Genomic DNA, 22,361 nt, shown 5'->3' on the forward strand with positions numbered 1-22,361 from the left:
TGCATTAGGGGCTCTATGGCAGAATGTGGTGGCCAGGAGAGACTGGGGCAGTGTCCTCTGCGGTGTGAGGCCCCCCCTCCCCCCCGTCTGCATCTAGGAGCTGTCCTGGGTTCAGGAAAGGGAGAAATCAGGGCTGACGCCTGGGTTTTTGGATGGAGCGCGTCTGAGCCCAGACCCCATCCTCCATTGTGAAACTTTTTTTTTTTCAATGTTTCCCCCCTCGCAAGACTGAGTTCCTTGTCTTTTCCTCTTCTCCCTCAAGACTCTGGGTTTGCAAGTTTAACGCAGATAGGTCTTTGCCGCTGATGCTGTGACCCTGGCTCAGTATACTGAGCTGTGTATTGGGACCACCGATAACCTGCTTCCCACCTCCCCGCCACTTAGTGGATGATGAACGCATGTGAAGTGCCCGTGGCAGAGACAGCTGGGCATTCACGAAAACCCCTGTGCTCTGCCCCCTGGACACATGGCCTGCCTTTCCCAGCCCTGCTGGCCGTGCAATGTGGCTGTGGGACTCAGTTGTGGCTAGTGGGACGTGGCGGTATGTGACGTCATCACTTCCAAACCCGGCTGTTACGACCTCTCCCGGGAGATCCTTCTTTCCCTGCCCCTGCCTGCTGGCTGGCTGGGAGGCTCCAGCCGATGGCTCTGATACCTTAGGACGGGGGCTGGCAAACTACAGCCTGGGAACCACATCCTGCCCACTGCTTGTCTTTGCAAGTCGAGTTTTACTGGCACACAGCCACATCGATTCATTTCTGTATCATCTGTTGCTGGACGCTTGTGCTGTAACGGCAGAGTTAAGTCACTGTGACGGGCTATATGAGGCGCAAAGCCAAAACTATTTACAGTCGTGCCTTTACGGGAACGTTTGCCGACCCCTGCCCTAGAAGATGGCCGAGCCACGAGATGGGGAGAGCTTGGAGCCCCGAGTAACCACATAGAAGGAGGCACCTGGTTGCCAGGAACCTCCATGGTTGACTCTCCATGAGCAAGAAATAAAAGCTTATTGCGTAAGCTTGTGGTTTGTTTGTTGTAACAGCTGGCATTGCCTATCCTGACTAATACGAGGCCGGCTACCCTGTAAGCAAACCACAGATGACAACTTCCTCCCATTCTGCATATTTTTACACTCTCCATAAACTACCGTGTTTGGAATAGCTCAGAAAAATGAACTGGGCTTGAGGTAGGCTCTCTCTCGCCCTCAAGCCTTTGTGCGAGTTGCTCCTAACTATTCTTTCAAGAACATTCGTCCCCCGTCTCTTCGCCCATCTGTCTCCCGCTGATCTCCCAGGCCTCAAGGTCACTGACACTGCTTTCAGGCAACCTTCCCGTCCTCCTTCGTGCTGCAAGACTGGGTTAGGTACCTCTGTAACGTGCTCAGGCTCGGCCACCCTGACTTCGAGTCCTGGCCTGCCACTTACAAAGCCTAAGACTTTGGGCAAGTGGCTTCACCTGTCCGTGTTTCCATTTCCCCATCTGTAAAATGGGAATATCATCTATCTGGTAATGTCGTTGTAGGAAGCGAGTGAACTCAAGTGCTTAGAATGACATCTGCAGGAGGCGCCTGGGCGGCTCACAACGGTTGAGTGTCCGACTTTTGGTCTCAGCTCAGGTCTTGATCTCAGGGTTGTGAGTTCAGGCCCTGCACTGGGCTCTGCACTGGGCATGAAGCCTACTTAAAAAAAAATAATAACCTCTGTTGCCTGGGAAGAGCCGAACGAGTGCTAGATGATGTCACGGCCACCCTCTTTGTTGCTGGTCCTACCCTAGCGTGGATCCCACGCTCCCCAGTGATAACCCAGTGATTTCCTAGTGATTTCCCAGTGGGCTGTGAGATACTCCATACACAGGAGGCTCTCGATACATGTGGTCGGGCACATGAGTGACGTGGTGGCTGGGGCTCAGTACTCCGGGGCTTGTAGTGGGGCGGGGGGACGGGGATCTCCAGACAAAGCTGCCCAGGCCATGCCTTAGAGAATATTAGGGACTAAGGTAACGCCATGTATTGAGCGAGGGCAGTGTCTGCTCAGAAGAGATGGGCTGGAAGCCCTGGAGCCCAGCTGTATCAGACAAAGCTTTTTGTCGCAAATCACCGAAGCCACTCCAAGCGTAAGTAGAATAAAAAGCGATTCTAGGGGCGCCTGGGTGGCGCAGTCGGTTAAGCGTCGACTTCAGCCAGGTCACGATCTCGCGGTGCGTGAGTTCGAGCCCCGCGTCGGGCTCTGGGCTGATGGCTCGGAGCCTGGAGCCTGTTTCCAATTCTGTGTCTCCCTCTCTCTCTGCCCCTCCCCCGTTCATGCTCTGTCTCTCTCTGTCCCAAAAATAAATAAACGTTGAAAAAAAAATTAAAAAAAAAAAAAAAGCGATTCAACAGATCACCACGTTTCCGGGACACTAGCAGAAGACGTGGAAGCTGTGCATGCAAGAAAAAATCCTTACCCCCCCCCCCCCCGATCGCTCTGGCAGGGAGCCCACCTCCCCAGCCACCCCCAGCCCAGTTCTGAAAGCAGGACTCCTCTCCTGTCCCGTTGAGACGGGTGGCGCTGGAGAGCACACAGGGTCTGGGAGAGGGAGGCTCCGGCCGCCAGTCCCTACCCGCTGAGAATTGTGGGGACCAGGCCCTGCCACTCGTCGAACAGCACGGTGCGTCATAACGATGCCAACCAACGTTGCCGAATCCCCAAGGGCACTGAGCGCCGGGCCGTGCGTTTTACAGCATCAACTGTGTCATCCTCACGACGATCCTGGGAGGTACGTGCTCTTACGAACTTCACCATACATATGAAGGGCTCAGGGCTCAGAGAGGTTAAGTGACTTATCTGAAGCCACACAGCACACTCGAGGATTCAAATTCAAGTGAACTCCAGGGCCCACATCCTTTTTTTTTTTTGTTTTTGGCCAATGGAATATTTTTGATAATATGTTTTCTTATCTTCCTATGTGCTTTTTTTTTTTTTAAATGGAAGTATAGTTGGCACAGTGTTATACTAATCTCAGGGATAAGTGTAGTGATTTGACAAATATATTATAGAAGCGTAGCTACCATCTGTCACCAGGAAACCATGACAATACCATTGACTCTACTCCCTATGCTGTGACTCTCAGCCCGGTGACTTATTCATTCCAGAACTGGAAGCCTGTATCTCCCACTCTTACTAATATTCCACTGTGTGCTCACATCTTCTTTATCCATTTGTCTATCGATGGGCACTTGGGTTGTTTCCAATGTCTTACTGAAAGCCCGGATTCTTAGCCACCACATCGTATGGCTGTCTTTACTCTGCTGGGAACCTGCTTGGTGGTTTGGACAGTGGAGGGGAGGAGGGCATCTGTGCATCCATGAAACCTGGTCCGGGCCAATATGCCCCCTGGGAAGGGTATTTGACTGGGCAGATGTCAAGGGTGCACATTCTGGCTGAAATGGTGGTAGGTGGATGGGTGCCTGGAGTGGGGGACAATGAGCTCCAGTGACCACAGGGTAAGAAATGGAACTAAGTTCCTGTCGCCAAGGCTGATGACATTGATGCTCTGGGATTCTTCTTTCCTCCCCTCGCTTCTCCATCCCTCTATCTTCCTTCACTTACCATTGTCACAGCCTCCATCTCCAATACAATCCGCTGATCGCCATCCCTGTTCACTACACTCCACCGTTATCAACACCAGCTCGCTGCCCTGATTACATCATCACATTGTGACCATCACCCAAGGCCCTACCATCGTCTCCATGCACCGCTGTCACCAAAGTGCTGACACCATCACTGAACTCTCAGTGCTGCCGTGTCTGCCATCACTGTGACATCGTTGTCACCACTACTGTCACCATTTTCAGTCCTACCAGTACTGTTATCGCCGCCCCTATTCTGTGAGCCTGTTCATCATCATCGTTCACCAGAGTCCTCATCGTCGTTAGTACCCAACTGTCCTTGTCACTGCCTGGCCACCACCACCATCACCATTCTTGACCACCACCATCACCACTGTTATCACCACCGTCACCATCACCATCACCATCACCAGGACCATCACCATCACCATAACTATCACCACCATCACCACCACCATCACCACCACCATCACCACCACCATCACCATAACTATCAAAACCATCACCATCACCATCACCACCACCATCACCATTCTTGACCACCACCATCACCACCATCATCACCATAACCATCACCACCACCACCACCATCACCACCACCATCACCACCACCATCACCACCATCACCATCACCACCACCACCACCATCACCATCACCACCACTGCCATCACCACCACCATAACTACCACCATCACCATCACCATCACCACCACCATCATCACCACCATAACCATCACCACCACCATTACCATGACCATCACCATCACCATCACCACCACTATCACCATAACCATCACCACCACCACCACCAAAACCACCACCATCACCACCACCACCACCACCACCACCATCACCAAAACCACCACCACCACCATCACCACCACCACCATTACCAAAACCACCACCATCACCATTACCATAACCATCACCACTACCACCATCGCCATCACCATCACCACCACCACCACCACCACCATAACCACCACGATAACCATCACCATCACCACTACCACCACCACCACCACCACCATCACCATCACCACCACCACCACCATAACCATCACCATAACCATCACCACCACCATCACCACCATAACCATCACCACCACCATCACCATGACCATCACCACCACCACCACCACCACCATCACCATCACCACCACCACAACCATCACCATAACCATAACCATCACCACCACCATCACCACCATAACCATCACCACCACCATCACCATGACCATCACCACCACCACCACCACCATCACCATCACCACCACCATAACCATAACCATCACCATCACCACCACCACCATAACCGTCACCACCACCATCACCATGACCATCACCATCACCATCACCACTGTTATCACCACCATCACCATCACCATAACTATCACCACCACCATCACCATGACCATGACATTACCATCACCATCACCATCACCACTGTTATCACCACCATCACCATCACCATAACTATCACCACCATCACCACCACTGCCATCACCACCACCATAACTACCACCATCACCATCACCATCACCATCACCACCACCACCACCAAAACCACCACCATCACCATCACCACCACCACCACCATCACCAAAACCACCACCATCACCATTACCATAACCATCACCACTACCACCATCGCCATCACCATCACCACCACCACCACCACCATCACCACCACCACCACAACCATCACCATAACCATCACCATCACCACCACCACCATAACCATCACCACCACCATCACCACGACCATCACCACCACCACCACCATCACCATCACCACCACCACCATAACCATCACCACCACCATCACCACGACCATCACCATCACCATCACCATTACCACTGTTATCACCACCATCACCATCACCATAACTATCACCACCATCACCATCACCATCACCACCACCATCACCATCACCACCACCATCACCATCACCATCACCACCACCACCACCATCACCATCACCATCACCATCACCATCACCATAACTATCACCACTATCACCATCACCATCATCACCACCATAACCATCACCATAACCATCACTAAGACCATCACCACGACCATCACCACCATCACCACCATCACCACCACCACCATAACTATCACCACCATCACCATCACCATCACCACCACCATAACCATCACCATAACCATCACTAAGACCATCACCACGACCATCACCACCATCACCACCATCACCACCACCACCATAACTATCACCACCATCACCATCACCATCACCACCACCATCACCATCACCACCACCATCACCACGACCATCACCACCACCATTACCACCATCACCACCAGCGTTACCACCATCACCACCACCATCACCACCACCATCACCATTCTTGACCACCACCATAACCACCACCATCACCACTGTTATCACCACCATAACCATCACCACCACCAGCACCACCACCATCACTACCACCACCACCATCACCATCACCATCACCATCACCACCACCACCACCATCACCACCACCATCACCATTCTTGACCACCACCATAACCACCACCATCACCACTGTTATCACCACCATCACCATCACCACCACCAGCACCACCACCATCACTACCACCACCACCATCACCATAACCATGACCATCACCACCACCATCACCATCACCACCACCATAACCATTACTACCACCAGCACACCACCACCACCATCACCACCACCACCACCATCACCATAACCATCACCACCACCACCACCATCACCACCACCACCACCACCACCACCATAACCATAACCATCACCACCACCATAACCATCACCACCACCATCACCATGACCATCACCACCACCATCACCATGACCATCACCACCACCATCACCATTCTTGACCACCACCATCACCACCATCACCACTGTTATCACCACCATAACTATCACCACCATCACCACCACCACCACCACCACCACCATCACGATACCATAACCATGACCACCACCACCATCACTATCACCATCACCATCACCACCATCTCCACCACCATAACCATCACCACCACCATCACCACCACCATCACCATCACCATCACCACCACCATCACCACCACCATCACCACCACCATCACCATTCTTGACCACCACCATCACCACCACCATCACCACCACCACCATCACCATAACTATCACCACCATCACCATCACCATAACCATCACCAACGCCATAACCATCATCATAACCATCACCACCACCATTACCACCATCACTACCACCTTCACTGCCACCATCACCACTATTTTCACCACCACCAATATAATTCCGTATAAGTCACAGATATTTTATGAGTCTCTTCTGTATTTTAAGCTTGTGTTAAATGCCAAGATACGAACATGATTAAGAAAAGGGCTTAATCATGGTGATTCATGATGGTGATTCATGTTCACCATCATTACCATCATCAGCTGTTCGTGGAAACTCATTAATGCCGTATGAATCGCTATCCTTGCCCAAACAATTGTTTTGAACAGAACAGCATCTTGCAAAACTTGTGAGTTCATCCAATAGCAAACCGTGCCCCAGAACCCAGCTCCTCCCCTTCCCCACCTCCCCCTGCCCGGTCTAAATGCAGGCTGCGTGTTGGCTCTGCCTGGAGGTCACCAGAGGGACACTGGAGGGACACGCCCCCCCCATCCTTACCTGGGCTTCTCCATGCCCATCTGACCAACCTGGTGCCGGACTTCAAGGCTTCCTGGCCCCAATACAGTGTTATAATTATTATCACGTGTTAGGAGGGCTTTATAAATCTTAATTAATTGTCACTTGGCCGAGAGCAGAAGATGGGAGGAATTTGCTTCCCGTTACCAAGATTTATGAGGTCTCTGGAAGGCTTTGGGGACTGCATGGGGATTCTGAGGAAAACACTCTTTCCTTTGAACCAGGTCGCAGAAGGAGGCGCTGAAATGATGGGGCTGGCCCCAAATGACCAGTCAGAAGGAAGCTAATCTCAATTTCTCTCAAGAGCCTGTGGTTGCTGGGTTGGATATGCTTGGTGGGTTCTTCTTGGCTCTCTGTACCTTCCTCCTTCCTGCCCTGACATGGCCTCAAGGAGCCCTGCAGAGGCCGAGGGCTGGGAGAGGTCACGCCGTGTCTCATCCCCTGTGACTCTACCCATGTTGTAGTGTGAGGTAGTTCACTATCTCCTAGCTGCGTGGTCATGGGCAACGTCCTTGACTTTTTGGTGCCTTGGTTTCCCCAACTGTAAAATAGGATAGTAACACCTCTTCTGCTTGTACTCCTGCTTATACTGAGCGTACATGAGATCCCCCCACCAAAGCCAGCGCGGAGTCATTGCTCCATAGTCAAGGTCATGGTGACAGTAAGAGGACCAGCACTAACACAGATGCTACTGATTACAATAGCTGTTGGACTCAGGGGCTGAGGGTTTGATAGCCCCAGGTCCATTCTAACATACCTTGCACTTGAGTGAGTTAGAGATTGTCACCCCACCGTTCCTGTGTTCTCAGTCAGGCAGCCACTCTCCGTGAAGGGCCTTGCCAGACTCAGTGTAGAGATTTGGGTTCAGATCCTTGTGCTGCTATTTCAGAGCTGTGTGACCTTCAGCAAGTCCCCTCACCTCTCTGTGCCTTAGACATTGTAAAATGGGGGTAATCAGGGGTGCCTGGGTGGCTCAGTCAGTTAAGCGTCCGACTTCGGCTCAGGTCACGATCTCACTCATTGGCGAGTTCGAGGCCCACGTTGAGCTCTGTGCTGACAGCCCAGAGCCTGGAGCCTGCTTGTGATTCTGTGTCTCCCTCTCTGTCTGCCTCTCCTCTGCTCATGCTCCCTCTCTCTCTCAAAAATGAGTAAACATGAAAAAAAATTTAAAAAGTGGGGGTAATCATAGTGACAGCCTCATCCAGCTGTGGTACTGATTAAATACTGAAGTGCGTTGGTGCAAGGTCAGTGTGTAATAGATGTGTCCTGTTGGGTTATTAACTAACCTGTCAAACAATCGTATTGGATTTCAGTAGATTCAGACGTGTCGAAATATATTAGGAACACTGGTGTGTTGGTGGGTGTGGCATCCATCCATGTTTGCATGAGGACAGAGAAACTTCTAGAGAGCCAACCTCTCTGGAGCTGGAGAGAAGCAGGACTGGTTTCTGGCTGAGGCCAAAGAGGCCCCCTAGGACCCAGGATTTAAGGAAGCCCCCGCCCTTAGGTGCCTGCCCTGTGCTCCCACGAGCCTGAGAGTGAGTGCCTCCTTAGATTTTGCATCCCCGAGCGCTTAGTCTCCCCTGTGTCCCAACCCGGGTGAGAAGCCAGACCCGCGATGCTGCCCCCCAGTGGTCAGAGCAGGGCCAGCACGCTGAGCGGCTTTCCTCCTAAGACCCTTGCAACACCACCAACAGCAATAAAAAGAAACATTACTAGGGGGATATCGTGGACATCTGTCGCGCTCCGTGGTTTCTTTTGAACGCCTTTGGGAAGTCGTCTTCCTTAGCGGCCTTGCCTCCCCGAGAGAGAAGCCAAGAGGGCCGTTTGGCGGCCTCCCTTGCAGCCGGGGTGCAGGCCCTACTCTCAGGGCAGCGGGAGGAAGGTTCTGGCAGGAGCGCTCGGGGTCCAGCCCTGGAGGCGTGCGTGGTAGCCGTGGGGGCTTTACGGCACTATCCTTGCTGTGTCATCCCTGGCTCTGCGGCCTCCCAGCCTGATTCTCTGGCTCCTCTGAAGACTTGGTGAAGGGAGGCTGGTGAATGCCTTCGTCCCCTACACCAGCCGCAGTGCAGCCTGTTGACGGGAACCGAGAACCCCGACTGGCCTAGGGGATGTGGAGGCGCCTCATGGAAGTCCGGGCCAGGACAGGCCCAGAGCAGGGACGTGGAAAACCTCAACACGCTCTTTCCTTCCAACTCTCATCTCGGTTTCTCTCCATCCATGCCCACGCATATGGTCTCTCGGATTTTTTTTTTTGTTGTTTGCACGGGGGCCATGGTTACGAGTTCTAGCCTTGAAACAGACCCCATGTTCCTTGGCCCCAGCACCAAATTCTTGCAAGAAATATATCTGATTGGCCCGGTTACCGTGTCCCGGAGTAGAGTTACGTTATACAAACATTCTTGCAGCGTCCCCTCCCTTTGGCAGTTCCCGGGAAAGAGAATTTGTTGTGAGCTGGACAGATGTCCCCAAGGATCTACCCCACTCAAGAACATTTCTGCGGCTGAAACCAAAGAGGCCACTCTGGTCTTTATGGAGGCCCTGCCCTGTGGGTGTCTGTCTCTGTCCAGGGCTGGAGATATGGCTCTGATACAATAGTGAATTAAAAAATATGCATTTTCCTCCCCCTCTTCTCCCTCCCCCCCCAACAGAGCACACAGCAGTGACATCCGCGGATGGAAACATGGGACTCTTGAGGCCAAAGGATCTCGTAAGCGCAGGTAAATCCCAGCCACCGCGGCAAATCAGGCAAGTGCGCCCAGGGAGCTGCAGGTTACATGCTGGCCTCCTCTGCACCTGCCACGTGCCTGGCACTGAAGGGACGCACCCACCCTCCCAAGCACCAGGACCCCGGTGCACCTGGCTGCTTTTCTGTAGCATCCTGGGCTCTACATATATGCAAAATTGAAACTGAGAAGAAAGCCTTTGGGTCGGTTTTACAGAAGCAACGTGAAATGGGATGTTTCCTAGAATCTAGACTTCTCCCGAGGGCGAAAATCCCCTGCTTTTACGAATAAAAGGCTTAACTCACTGGGAGAGCAAAACACAGCCACACGGGGCTGGTCCGTCCACATGCAAAGTCCACGTGCGTGTGCATGGGAGCACACGTCCCTTGTCCTTGGCCACTGGGAATGGGACAGCTCACAGCAGCTTCCCACGGCCTTCTGTCCTGTTCTCCACCGCGATCAGCCCCTCTTCTGTGTCTGGGTCTCCAAAGACACCAGACGCTTTCCCCACCTCCCTTGCAGTGACGTAAGCATGTGCCCTCCGAGTGCAACCAAAGTCACGGTGACTTCACCAGCAGACTCATGGTTGAGACGACTTGGTGTCTGGCCAAGATAGGAGATTCCCAAACATCCTCCTCTTCAAGCAAACAGTGGAGACCTTTGGGAATCAAACGACCCACATTCCAATGTGGCTTCTGCACACACTGTGTGGCCTCAGCCTGGTCCTCAGTTTCCTCATCTTGAGAGGGGAATGTTAATAATGCTGGCCTCTCGGGCTGTGGGCAGGGCTGGACCCGAGTGTAAACCCCACGAGGGTGGGAACCTTGCCGTCTCAGTCACCACCTTATACCCACATTATGCTATGGGCGCACGGTGGGTGCCTAACAGATGCGCACTGAGTGGATGAGTGTGCAGATCTCAGGACCGTGATGGGGCCATGAAATCTCAGCTGACAAGCTAAATGAATACCCAAGCACGGCCCAGACCAGTGCCAGGTTCCTGTGGGAGACATGGGGAGGGCGAGGGAGGGGAGGAAGGTGTTAAATGGTGAGTCTCTGGCCCCCCCCCCCCATCAGAGCAGATCGGCTTTTATCAGATTTATGCAAGAGATTCATTCCTGAAGCTATGCATTATTCAAGACTAAATTTCCCAGAGGGATGAATGTAAAGCCAGATCTGCATTATTTCAAAATCTGAGCATACGGCGAGTCTTTATTAATATTTTTAAATCGCCCGATTTCCAAGTCACATAATGCAAATTTGCATGAAATGTGACACGCCGTTTCAGGGTTCTGGGCAGGATTTGGTGGGCAGAAAGTTTCCCGAGGGTTGACAAAGTTCGTGCCCTGGCCTCCTGAATTTGTGGCCGGGGTCTGTAATCAGAGGTGAGGTTCAGTCATAATCATTTGATATTCAAAGTAGTTGACACACCAACATCAAGGGATAGTTTCCTTTAACAAAAATCACAGCTGATTCAAAGTTATTCCTACGGAGCAGGGTGAGTTATTGAAAAATTAATTGCTGTCCTTTTTTCTCACTGCTTTAGATTCATCGGAAGGGCATAAAGGGATCTTTTCTCCCATTTTCCTGGGACCTTGCCGCCAAGTGCAGAGGGTTTCGCCCCCGCCCCGCCCCTGCCCAGTGCAGGAAGGCGAAAGATACGGACCCTTGGGTTCTGCCCACCTGGTCTAAGGTGGGCCCAGAACTCTGCATTTTTTTTTTTTTTAAATTTTTTTTTTCAACGTTTATTTATTTTTGGGACAGAGAGAGAGACAGAGCATGAACGGGGGAGGGGCAGAGAGAGAGGGAGACACAGAATCGGAAACAGGCTCCAGGCTCTGAGCCATCAGCCCAGAGCCCGACGTGGGGCTCGAACTCACGGACCGCGAGATCGTGACCTGGCTGAAGTCGGACGCTTAACCGACTGCGCCACCCAGGCACCCCTAAAACTCTGCATTTTTAACAGGCGCTTCAGGGAGACTCTAATACGGTGGGAAGAACCCTGGATGTTTGAGGCTCCCTGGAGGGGAATTTAGCTGGCTCACCCGGGGGGGCAGAGGTGAAGGAGGCTGGTATTGGCGGGGAAGGGGACCTTTTGGCCTCAGGCACTAGGTGGGGAGATGTTGCAGTGGACCTCCAGGTGGCGGTTCCTAGCCGGGAGTGGCTCCGTGGGGTCTGTAAGGGCTGGACGCAGTTCTGCAGCCCTAGGGTGTTGTCCGCAGTGCCTCGCGGGGGGTCTGTCACCCATCCTAAAGGGCAGATGGACACTGAGGACAGGGGTGTTGGGCATGATGGTGATGATTTCAATAGCAAACGTTCCTTAGTGCCAGGCACCGGTCTCACTTTGTTAAATCCGCCAAGTCACAGGTCTTGTTAGTACCCTTCATTTTACAGATGAGGCCACTGAGGCACAGAGAGGTTTAGCAACCTGCCCGAAGTCACACAGCCAGTGAAAGGCAGAGCTGGTATCTACATTTTAGCGGTAGGCTACAGTCTGTTCTCGGTCCCTGTGTTCCTCAGCCACCAGCAGTAACTGTGACGATGCGACCACACAAACTGGAGACTGAATCCTTTCTGATTATTTTGGACCAAACCCTGCGGGGTTTGTAAGATCCACGGGAAGAAGTATCCAGAAATTGAGCGCTCTCGGACCTACCACCTATATTGATAACGGAGACACGATTTGATTTGGAAATGCAACGAAATGGGACATATCTTGCACTTCAGGAGTTACAGAACAGTTCATACCCGTGGCCCCAATAAGAACGAATGTCGGGGTGCCGGGGTGGCGCAGTCAGTTGAGCCTCTGGCTCTCGATTTTTGGCTCGGGTCATGGTCTCAGGGATTGTGAGCCTGAGCCCCGTGTCAGGCTCTGGGCCACCAACATGGAGCCTGCTTGGGATTCTCTCTCTCTCTCTCTCTCTCTCTCTGCCTCTCCCCTGCTCATGCATGCTCTCTCTCTCTCTCAAAATAAATAAGCATTAAAAAAAAGAATGTCAAAGTCGCTCACTTGCATTTTATTTTTTATTTCAGAGTGAGAAAGAGAGAATGAGAGCCGGGGAGAGGGACAGAGGGAAAGAGAGAGACTCTTAAGCAGGCTTCATGCCTCAGCACGGAGCCCAAGGCAGGGCTCGATCCAACGACCCTGGGATTATGACCTGAGCCAAAGGCAAGAGCGACCTGGGCCTTGGAACCTCCAGGGACACCTGGGCGGCTCAGCGGGTTGAGCGTCCGACTTCGGCTCAGGTCTTGATCTCACCGTTGGTGGGTTCGAGCCCCGCGTCGGGCTCTGTGCTTGACGGAATCAACCAACTGAATGACCCAGGCACCCTGCTTGCATTTTTGAGATGCTTTCTTTCTTAATTTAACTTGTGGAATAAATGCTATGCTGTATAATCTAAAAAGAGATTTATAAAAAAAAAAAATCAATCCTCTTCTTACCCATTGTGGTCTCTTAGATGACATTTATTTCCTTTGTTTTTTTCCAGTGGCTCTTTAGGCGAATGCAAGCACGTGTGTTTGTATGCTCCCTCCTTTATTACCCAAAAGGTAGCAAACTGTACTTACTGTCCTATGTCTTGTTTTTTCCGCTTGCCAGTACGTTCTGGAGCTCCTTCCACATCCGTACACAGAGAGCTTCTTAATCGTGATTTATATTATTTTACGGCTGCATAGGAGGGTATGCTGGAATCTGCCGTTCTGGTTCTGGAGAGCTGATTTTTTAAAAAAAATTTTAACATTTATGTATTTTTTTTTCAACGTTTATTTATTTTTGGGAAAGAGAGAGACAGAGCGTGAACGGGGGAGGGGCAGAGAGAGAGGGAGACACAGAATCGGAAACAGGCTCCAGGCTCTGAGCCATCAGCCCAGAGCCCGACGCGGGGCTCGAACTCACAGACCGCGAGATCGTGACCTGGCTGAAGTCGGACGCTCAACCGACTGCACCACGCAGGTGCCCCATAACATTTATGTATTTTTGAGAGACAGGGAGAGCACAAGCAGGGGAGGGGCAGACAGAGAGAGAGAGAGAGAGAGGCAGAATCCGAAGCAGGCTCCAGGCTCCGAGCTGTCAGCACAGAGCCTGACGTGGACCTCGAACCCACGAACGGTGAGATCGTGACCCGAGCCGAAGTCGGCTGCTCAACCCGCTGAGCCGCCCAGGAGCCCCTGAAGAGCTGACCCTCAAGCTGTCACAAATCTCGAGAGCGGGTTGGTGGCTTGCTGGCAGCTTGCAGTGGCCACGGTGGAATTATTTGCTTGGCAGAAGTGGGTCGACTCCAAGGCCCAGGGCTTCCTGCTCAGACAGCCCGGGGGGCATTTACGGCCCTGCACCCCTTGCGTGGGGGCCCTAAGGTTTAGCTGACCAACCTCCTATCCACGGAGCCGTGAGACGTTTCAAATATTCTGTTTTTCATAAATGGTGCTTCAGTGAGTACCTGTTGTCTGCCTCGAGAGGGAGAGAAAGGGGGCACTGTGGCAGCCGGAGGGGTGGAGACCGCCCACAGCCCCTACCCTTACCCAAGGCTCAGTGTGGCCTTGGACCAGCGTATCCAAGGGCTTATTAGAGATGCCCATTCCCAGGCCCCACCCCAGAACTACCGAGTCAGGCAGGGTCTGCATTTGAAGGTGCCCCTGTGGTCCAGGTGCCCCCAGGCACCTGACAAGGTTCCCTCAACCATCCTTCTTTCCTTTTTTCATGTTTATTTAGTTTTGAGATGGAGCGTGAGCAGGGGAAGAGCAGAGAGAGTTGGGGGGCGGGGGGGGGGACAGAAGATCTGGGGCCGGCTCTGCAATGACAGCAGTGAACCCGGTGCGGGGCTCGAACCCACAAACCGTGAGATCAACGACCTGAGCTGAAGTCCCACGCTCAACCGGCTGAGCCACCCAGGCGCCCCCGTTGGCAATGTTTCTAAGGCGGGGCCCGGAGCACCCGGGAGTATCACCCACTCCTTCTCGATCTTACGCGTGGGAAGCATTTGCTGCTCTTTGTGCAAGGACTTACCCTCTGGTGAGAAGAGACCCCTTAAGGGCACAGTGGTGGAAAACAAGCGTTTACCCCAGTGTTTCCGTAGAAATGGTCAGTGTGACCACCCACCCCTCCCACCCCAGGCCGCCCCCAGCGAGGAACGTCCTTAAAAAGCAGGAAACCCAGGTTACCTCTTAACCGCACCAGTCCTGGGACCAGGGCTTTCAAGAGTGAGAGCCGAGAGAAGAGAGAAGAGAGAAGAGAGAAGACGGAGAGGGCGCCAGTGTGCGTGAGCTCGCGTGTGTGGCCTGGGAACACTGATGGGAGGAGGGAGGAGAAAGGGGAACATTGGGCGCCCCCTGCTGGCCGACCTGGGTAGTGACTGGAACGGGTGCCCAGGCCGGGTGGTAACAAGGGGAAAAGGAAATGATGATGACGTCGCGGGTGGGCTGCAGCTTTGGAGGAAGGAGACTGTTCTCATGCACGCACACGCATGTGCACACCCTGCTATAAGTGACCGATCTCGTTAGCTGAGGCTGTACCAGGTGGTTCTCTAGAGTGGGAGCACCCCCCCCACCTCTGGGGGAGTGGGGGGTGGGAAGCAGAGCCGAACCCAGGCTCTCCTCAACAGTGCGTCCACCTTCACCTGGCCAGGAGGCAGGGGGTCCACGCTTCTGCAGTTAAGAGCAGCTAACACTTATTGAGAATGTAGTATGTGCCAGGAGCTGCCCTCACTTCATTTGCTTTTAATCATTACAATAGCCCTTCTGTCCGAGTGGACTAAATCCTCAGTAGGTACTACTTGAATGAACAAACAAGCCGTTTGAATGGGATATTATTGCCCTGTTAGCTTTGACATCATCTCCTGCCACTCTCTGTGCCCACTGTGTTCCTTGCTTCTCCTGACCACTCTAGGCACACCTGCCTCAGGACCTTTGCGTGTCTGTTCCCTCTGCCTGAATGCTTTTCACCCAACATCATGTGGCTGGCTCCCGCCTCTCCCTCAGGCCTGTACTCCAATGGCCCCTTCTCTCTGGGGCCTTTCCTAAACACCTTAAAATTACAGTACCCTCTCCCTCCTTCCCCTATTTAATCTCCCCCAGTTGCTTACTCACATTCTATATGCACTGCTTGCTGTGTTCATTGTCTGTCTTGCCCACTAGGATATATGCTCCTTCAGGCCAGGATGTCTGTCTCCTGGCTCACTGCTGTCCTCTGGGGTCCTGTGACCCGGCCTGGCTCAGACTAGGTGCTCAGTAGATATTTACTCATTGTATGAAAGAATGAATGCGTTCTCTTTTCACAGAGAAGAAACCACGGCTCTGAGAAAGGAGCAGATCACTGTCCAAGGTCATATGGCAAATAAGTGGCAGAGGTGGGATTCAAGTCCAGGCTGGGTCCAAAGCTTGGAATGTAGGTTTTGATCCTGGGGCGGGGCTGGGGGAGAGCCGGACCAGTCTTTTTTTTTTTTTTTTTTTTTTAATGTTTATTTATTTTTGAGACAGAGCGCGAGCAGGGGAGGGGCAGAGAGAGAGGGAGACACAGAATCCGAAGCAGGCTGCAGGCTCTGAGCTGTCAGCCCAGAGCCCGACGCGGGGCTTGAACCCACAAACCGTGAGATCACGACCTGAGCCGAAGTCGGACTGAGCCACCCAGGCGCCCCTGGACCAGTCTTTTTAGGTGAGTTGCCTTCAGGTGTAGGGGAGGAAACAAGTTATTTTTCCCCCCATCCACCTTAGTGTCATGGATGGAGCCCTTGAATTAGACCAAAAAAAGCTGGATTAAGAAGAGGAAACAGTGTATTAATGTGTGCGGTGCTGAGTCACTCAAAGCATGGTTAGAACTTGGGCGTCCATGGTGTCTTAACAAAGAACATGACATTCATAGACAGGTGACAGGGCAAAAGGGAAAGGACTTTGAGTTTCCAGGGCAACAAATGTGCGAAGGTCACTACAGGGAAGGTAGTTATTGAGGTTGGTTGATTAGCTGGGCTGATACGAGAGTTGCCTCCACCGATTGACTTCTGTCCTTTCTGGTGGAGAGGGGAGGGGGGCGCCCTTACAAATTTGTGTTTAGCTCTTAAGTGACCGGGGAGGGGGCAGAGACCGAGAGCTTTTCTGCTACCTGTTTGTTTTCCTCCATCGCCTTGGGCTCAACATAATCCTTATGCCAGAGTAGAGTATTTTCAGGCGGCCTATCTTGCTACCCTCCAGAGATGAAGGGTCTCAGGGGCTGAATCTCGCCCTCTGTGCACCAGCGAGGGCAAAGAAGTTTCCAGCGTCCTGCCAGGTGTCTCCAGGTAGCTGCAGGGAATGAGAGGGCGCACGGAGGCTTGTCTGGGACATCATCTTCATTGTTGTTTTGCTTCAGGGGACAGGGACGCTTTATCAGCACTTTCGTGGGGACGTCTGCCTGTGCAAGTGCCCTGTTTGACAACCCCCTCTGCACATAGACCCCAGAGGCTGTACAGCCCGGCCCTCGGGAGTGAGCCCGGGGCCGCGTCCACACCAGGGCAGCTAGGTGTTGACTGTTGCAGTGTGCCTATTAGCTGACATAATCAGGGAGTGAATTAACTTCTGCTTTTCTGGCCGTATTTTAAAGGCACTTTTTTTAAAGCCTTTTTTTTTATTTTTTTATTTTTTGGAGGCGATGCACTCTTCAGAAATTAAATTTAGACTGTGATTTTATTACCCTTTTTATTTAATTTATCCTAACGGTTGCATTCAAGCTGTGAACCAGCTGTTGACTTTGAAAAAACATTGTTCAATTTGAAGGGAGCATTTTAAAACTTAATGCAATGGCTGTAAGTAATCACTACAGCAATTACGCTCCCCGGCACGGTGCGTCACAAGGGGCGCGGGAGGGATTTGGAAGAATGCTCAGGTGGGCAGAGGGATGGCTGGGGCAAGAGGCAGGCCTGTGGCTCTGGGGGAGCGGGCGCTGGGGGATGGGGACACAGAGACCTGCCTGCCACACAAGTCTGTCTGCCCTCCCGGGGCTTGTGGGGGGGGGGACCCGTTTGCCAGGGGCCCAGGCTCAGCCGAGCGTGTGGATCTGCTCAGACTCCGGGCACCTGCTGTCTCCTGCCAGCCACTTAATCTCATCTGAGAGGCTTTGCCCTGGCCCCTGCTCCTTGCGACGGACAGAGAAATATACGAAGTTCTGAGGCCGGACACTGTTCGGGGGCTTAACCTGGGCACACCTCTCTGCTTTCGCACTGATTCATCTAGTCCCTTAATCACAAGTCCGTTGTCAGAAAAGCAGGCACGGAATCTTCCTATCCCTTCACGTGGTTGCTTTGTAATGTGCTTCTCCTGTTACCAAGTGAAGTCTAGTTCTCTAACTCTTGGAGCTGAGCTTGGTCACGCGGTGCCCCCAGAGCTGGCATGCTGACATTAGTACCCTCTTGCTGTCCTGAGACCTCTGGGTGAAGAAGCCCAGACCAGGCTGCTGGATGACGAGAGACCCTGTAGAACGCGGTTGGGCCGGCCCAGCTGATGGGCCCGGAAGCCTGCTAGCCTGCGAGGAATCGCCTGAGACCATCCAGCCGCGGTGAGCCGGCCCAGCAAATCTACCGAGTCGTGAGCGAAATCAAATAATGGTTGTTTTGAGCCACCGTCTTTTGGGATGGTTTGCTCTGTAGTAAATGTGAAACTGAAACAACCACCATCCAAGTATCTCATGGTGCCTAGCCTATGCTAGGCATTGCACTTGGCCGTGGGGAGGTAGAGTGCCCCTGATCATGGCTTCTGGTCGGCTGGTCACCTCTTGCCTGGGGCGCCGCATTCCAGTCCATTGTCCTGCCCTGGTCTGCAGACCGCGTGGCCTCCGGGTCCCAGACTTAGCTCGAAGCCCCTCCCTAGCACCACCCTGAGATGGGCAGTGGGCACTGCCGGGGCAGCTTAGTGGTTGAGGGCAACAGGCTAACGGGGGAGGGCTTCAAATCCTACTTCTCTATTTCTCACCATTCACTGTCATCGGCATAGATGGTATCGTGAGACTGTCTGGATTCCGGTCCCACCTCGGTCACCTGAGGCCAATGGACACAACCTCACTAAGCCCCAAGTTTCCTATCTGTAAAATGGGGGTGATAGTAGCCCATTCGCCGGGCTATTCTGAGGATCGCCTGCCACATTATTTTTAAAAAAATTTTTTGTTTTCAACGTTTATTTATTTATTTTTGGGACAGAGAGAGACAGAGCATGAACGGGGGAGGGGCAGAGAGAGAGGGAGACACAGAATCGGAAACAGGCTCCAGGCTCCGAGCCATCCGCCCAGAGCCTGACGCGGGGCTCGAACTCCCGGACCGCGAGATCGTGACCTGGCTGAAGTCGGACGCTTAACCGACTGTGCCACCCAGGCGCCCCTGGCCTGCCACATTATAAATACTCGCTCAGTACGAGACTTCGTATCATCAGCCCCCGAGTCTCAGTTTCTCGGTCTTTGAAATGGACTGACATCGTGCCGCCAATGGCTGACAACCGCCTCGGGATGGTAGAAGGATGAGAAGAGGTAAGTGTGTTGAGATGACTTACTGCTGGACCTCATGCGTGGAACGGGCTCCGTACACAGCAAATACTGGCTTTGCTATCAGTGTTGTTATCAAGGAGGGTTACTGGGGGAAGCTCTGGGCTGAGGCTGGCCTTCCGCCCCCTTGCGCTGAGCACTCAGGGGGAGGCTTCAGGCAGACCGTCCCCGTCCTTCCTGCACATAGGTTTTCGCTTCAGGGTCACTGTGACCACCCACACTTGCCCTGTGTGCAGTTTATGAACTTTTCTTCTCTGGCTTCAGTTTCCTCGGATTGAAAATGGATGGTTTCACAATGGCAACTAGTTTCAAGTTATGCACTTCTCTGATCGATTGGTAATGCCTGCCCAGAGTCAGGAATGGAGGTCTTGCCCACCCGGGCTGGGCGGAGGGAGTGCCACGATCGATTAGTGATGTCTGCAGTGGATGTGAGAGGCAAGGGTGGAGTGTATTTGCCGCCCCAGACAGCTGATCTCTCAGGAGTCTCCTCGGGATACCAAGATTCAGTCTGTGTGTGCATTTCTGACCTGACAAGACTGTATATCACCTTTAGAGTTGTGGGTGCCTCAGAGCGGAGCTCGTATTATTCATCTTCATATTCTCAGGACCTAGCAAGGAGTCTCCATCCTCAAATGGCCTGGAGGAAAGAGCACAGAGTGAAAGTAGAAGGTACCTGGAGTCACACCCCAGAGCGGCTGTTTCCCAGCTTTGTGACTGTGCAGTGGCAATCTCTAGTGCTGGTGGCCAAATATTCCGTATCTCTCATTTTTAGGGAGCGAGGTAGGATGGCCAGGTAGGGTCGTGGGTTTAGCTTGGACCAGTGGGTTGTGAGCAGAAGTGAGACCCTTGAGGGATCGCTCTATCCTTCCTCCATGAAAACCAGCAGAAATGTTCCAGGTGGGACCTCTCCATCCACCCGGACCCCAGAGTGAAGATTGGGCCCCCTGGGAAGCAGATTCTGAGAGGGAGAGCCACATGCATAAAGTTTACCGGGATCTCAAGATCCATTCTCCTAGGGGAACAGAAGGAACCGGGATGCGGCAGAGATCGGGACGTCGGGATCCACAGTAGAGCTAAGGAGCAGATGTCTCAAGCTGGGGCAATGGTCTGAGCTCTTATATCTGCACGTCAACCACTCATTGGATGTGAGTTACCCCCATAAAGGAGATGTGAGCTGGCGAGAAATGGATCTCTGCAGCTGTGAATGATTCCTGGAGAGGGATGACGGCCGAGGGCTGAGGGCAGCCCTCCCAGCCACTGGGGAATAGCAGTGAGCAGCTGGAGCCAGCTTCCTTCGGCCAACAAGGGCTGGTCGTTAAATGTTCAGAAATGCTGTGAGCCAGCTATTCAATACAGCCATCGTTGAAAAATTGTGTAAACCTATAATTAAATACGTCTTGTTAAAAACAAAGGTGATGAATACTCAGAGCACGTTGCTTCTGAATTGCTTTACTACATTTTACTTTTACCTAAGTCTTGAATTGATTCACGTCCGCGGTCTCTGTAGGGGGGGGGGGACTCCTACATGCCGTACAATCACACATCGCCAGCCCTGCCTTCCAGGGACCGTGGTGACTTGAAATCGGTCACAGTGGAGGTATTTGTCCCACAGACATAGGCAAATGCTACAACTCAGGGCCTTGTTCATTGTTGAGTTGAGGAAGTGATGGGAAAAAGGCAGGTTAAACCAGAAAGCGCCGTATCAGTAGCCGTTACATTGTGAATAGGAAAAGAATTGTCAAGTCATAGCTGAAATGCAGCTTTAGGAAGGCTAGAGATGTAAGGGATCAGGAGAAACCAACAAAAGCGTTCTATGAGCATTATTTGGCTATATGGAATTTACAGTAAAGAGTACTGTGTGTTTTATCATTATCGATAAACTATACTGCACAACCTTTATATCGGCAAAATTTATAATGAATGCGTATATATGCACATAGGTGCGTGTGGATAAATACGTGTATATGTATGGACATGTATATGCACATGTATTTTTTCCCCTCAGAGAACAATTCTTTTTTTTATTAATTAACATTTTTTGGGTAATGTTTATTTATTTTTGAGAGAGAGCATGAGTGGGGGAGGGGCAGAGAGAGAGGGAGACACAAAATCCAAGGCAGGCTCCAGGCTCTGAGCTGTCGGCACAGAGCCCGATGCAGGGCTCGAACTCTCGAACTGCGAGATCATGACCTGAGTTGAAGTCGGGTGCTTAACCGACTGAGCCACCCAGGCGCCCCTTAAGTGATTTATTTATTAGCTTATCTGTTTGAAAATGCTCTTGAACCAGTTCCTCTTTGAGTCACCTTTGTAGAGCTGTGGATGAGGACACAGCCCTCTGCCTCTCTGCCTCTCCCGGTTATCCGTCTCCATTCTCTCTGCCCCTCTAGGTGTCTTTCTCTTCATGTGTGTCCAGCTCAACATCCCAGTCTAAGGGACTGAACCCAAAGCCACCAGTCCCAGCTGGGAGGGGCAGCCCCACAGAGATCCTGCAGGGTTAACTGCCCAGTTACTATTCTGCAGCGACTGTGTCCCCAGGTCAAATGCTACCCCGCCTACCTCGCCCCAGCAGGCGAGGGCCATAAAGATTAGTGTCCTGAGAAACAGCCTGGAGGCAGCAGTCTCCAGGAACCTTAATACAAAATAAAAACGAAGACTGGCCAGTCCTTACACAGGCTCCAGCGGCCAAGGCCAGGGAGCGGGCTGCTGGGACCAGAAGCTCTGAGGGGCAGCCTGGCTCCCCAAGGAATTCTACAAGGAAGCCGGGATTGAGGATTTACAATTCTGACACCAGCACCATTGACTGAGTTTTTCCCCCACACCAAGCGATTCTCT

Source organism: Lynx rufus, unplaced genomic scaffold, assembly GCF_022079265.1.
Source record: "Lynx rufus isolate CCGP_SWC_20201006 ecotype Redwood Valley unplaced genomic scaffold, mLynRuf1.p SCAF_23, whole genome shotgun sequence".
NCBI classification, from domain to species: Eukaryota; Metazoa; Chordata; class Mammalia; order Carnivora; family Felidae; genus Lynx; species Lynx rufus.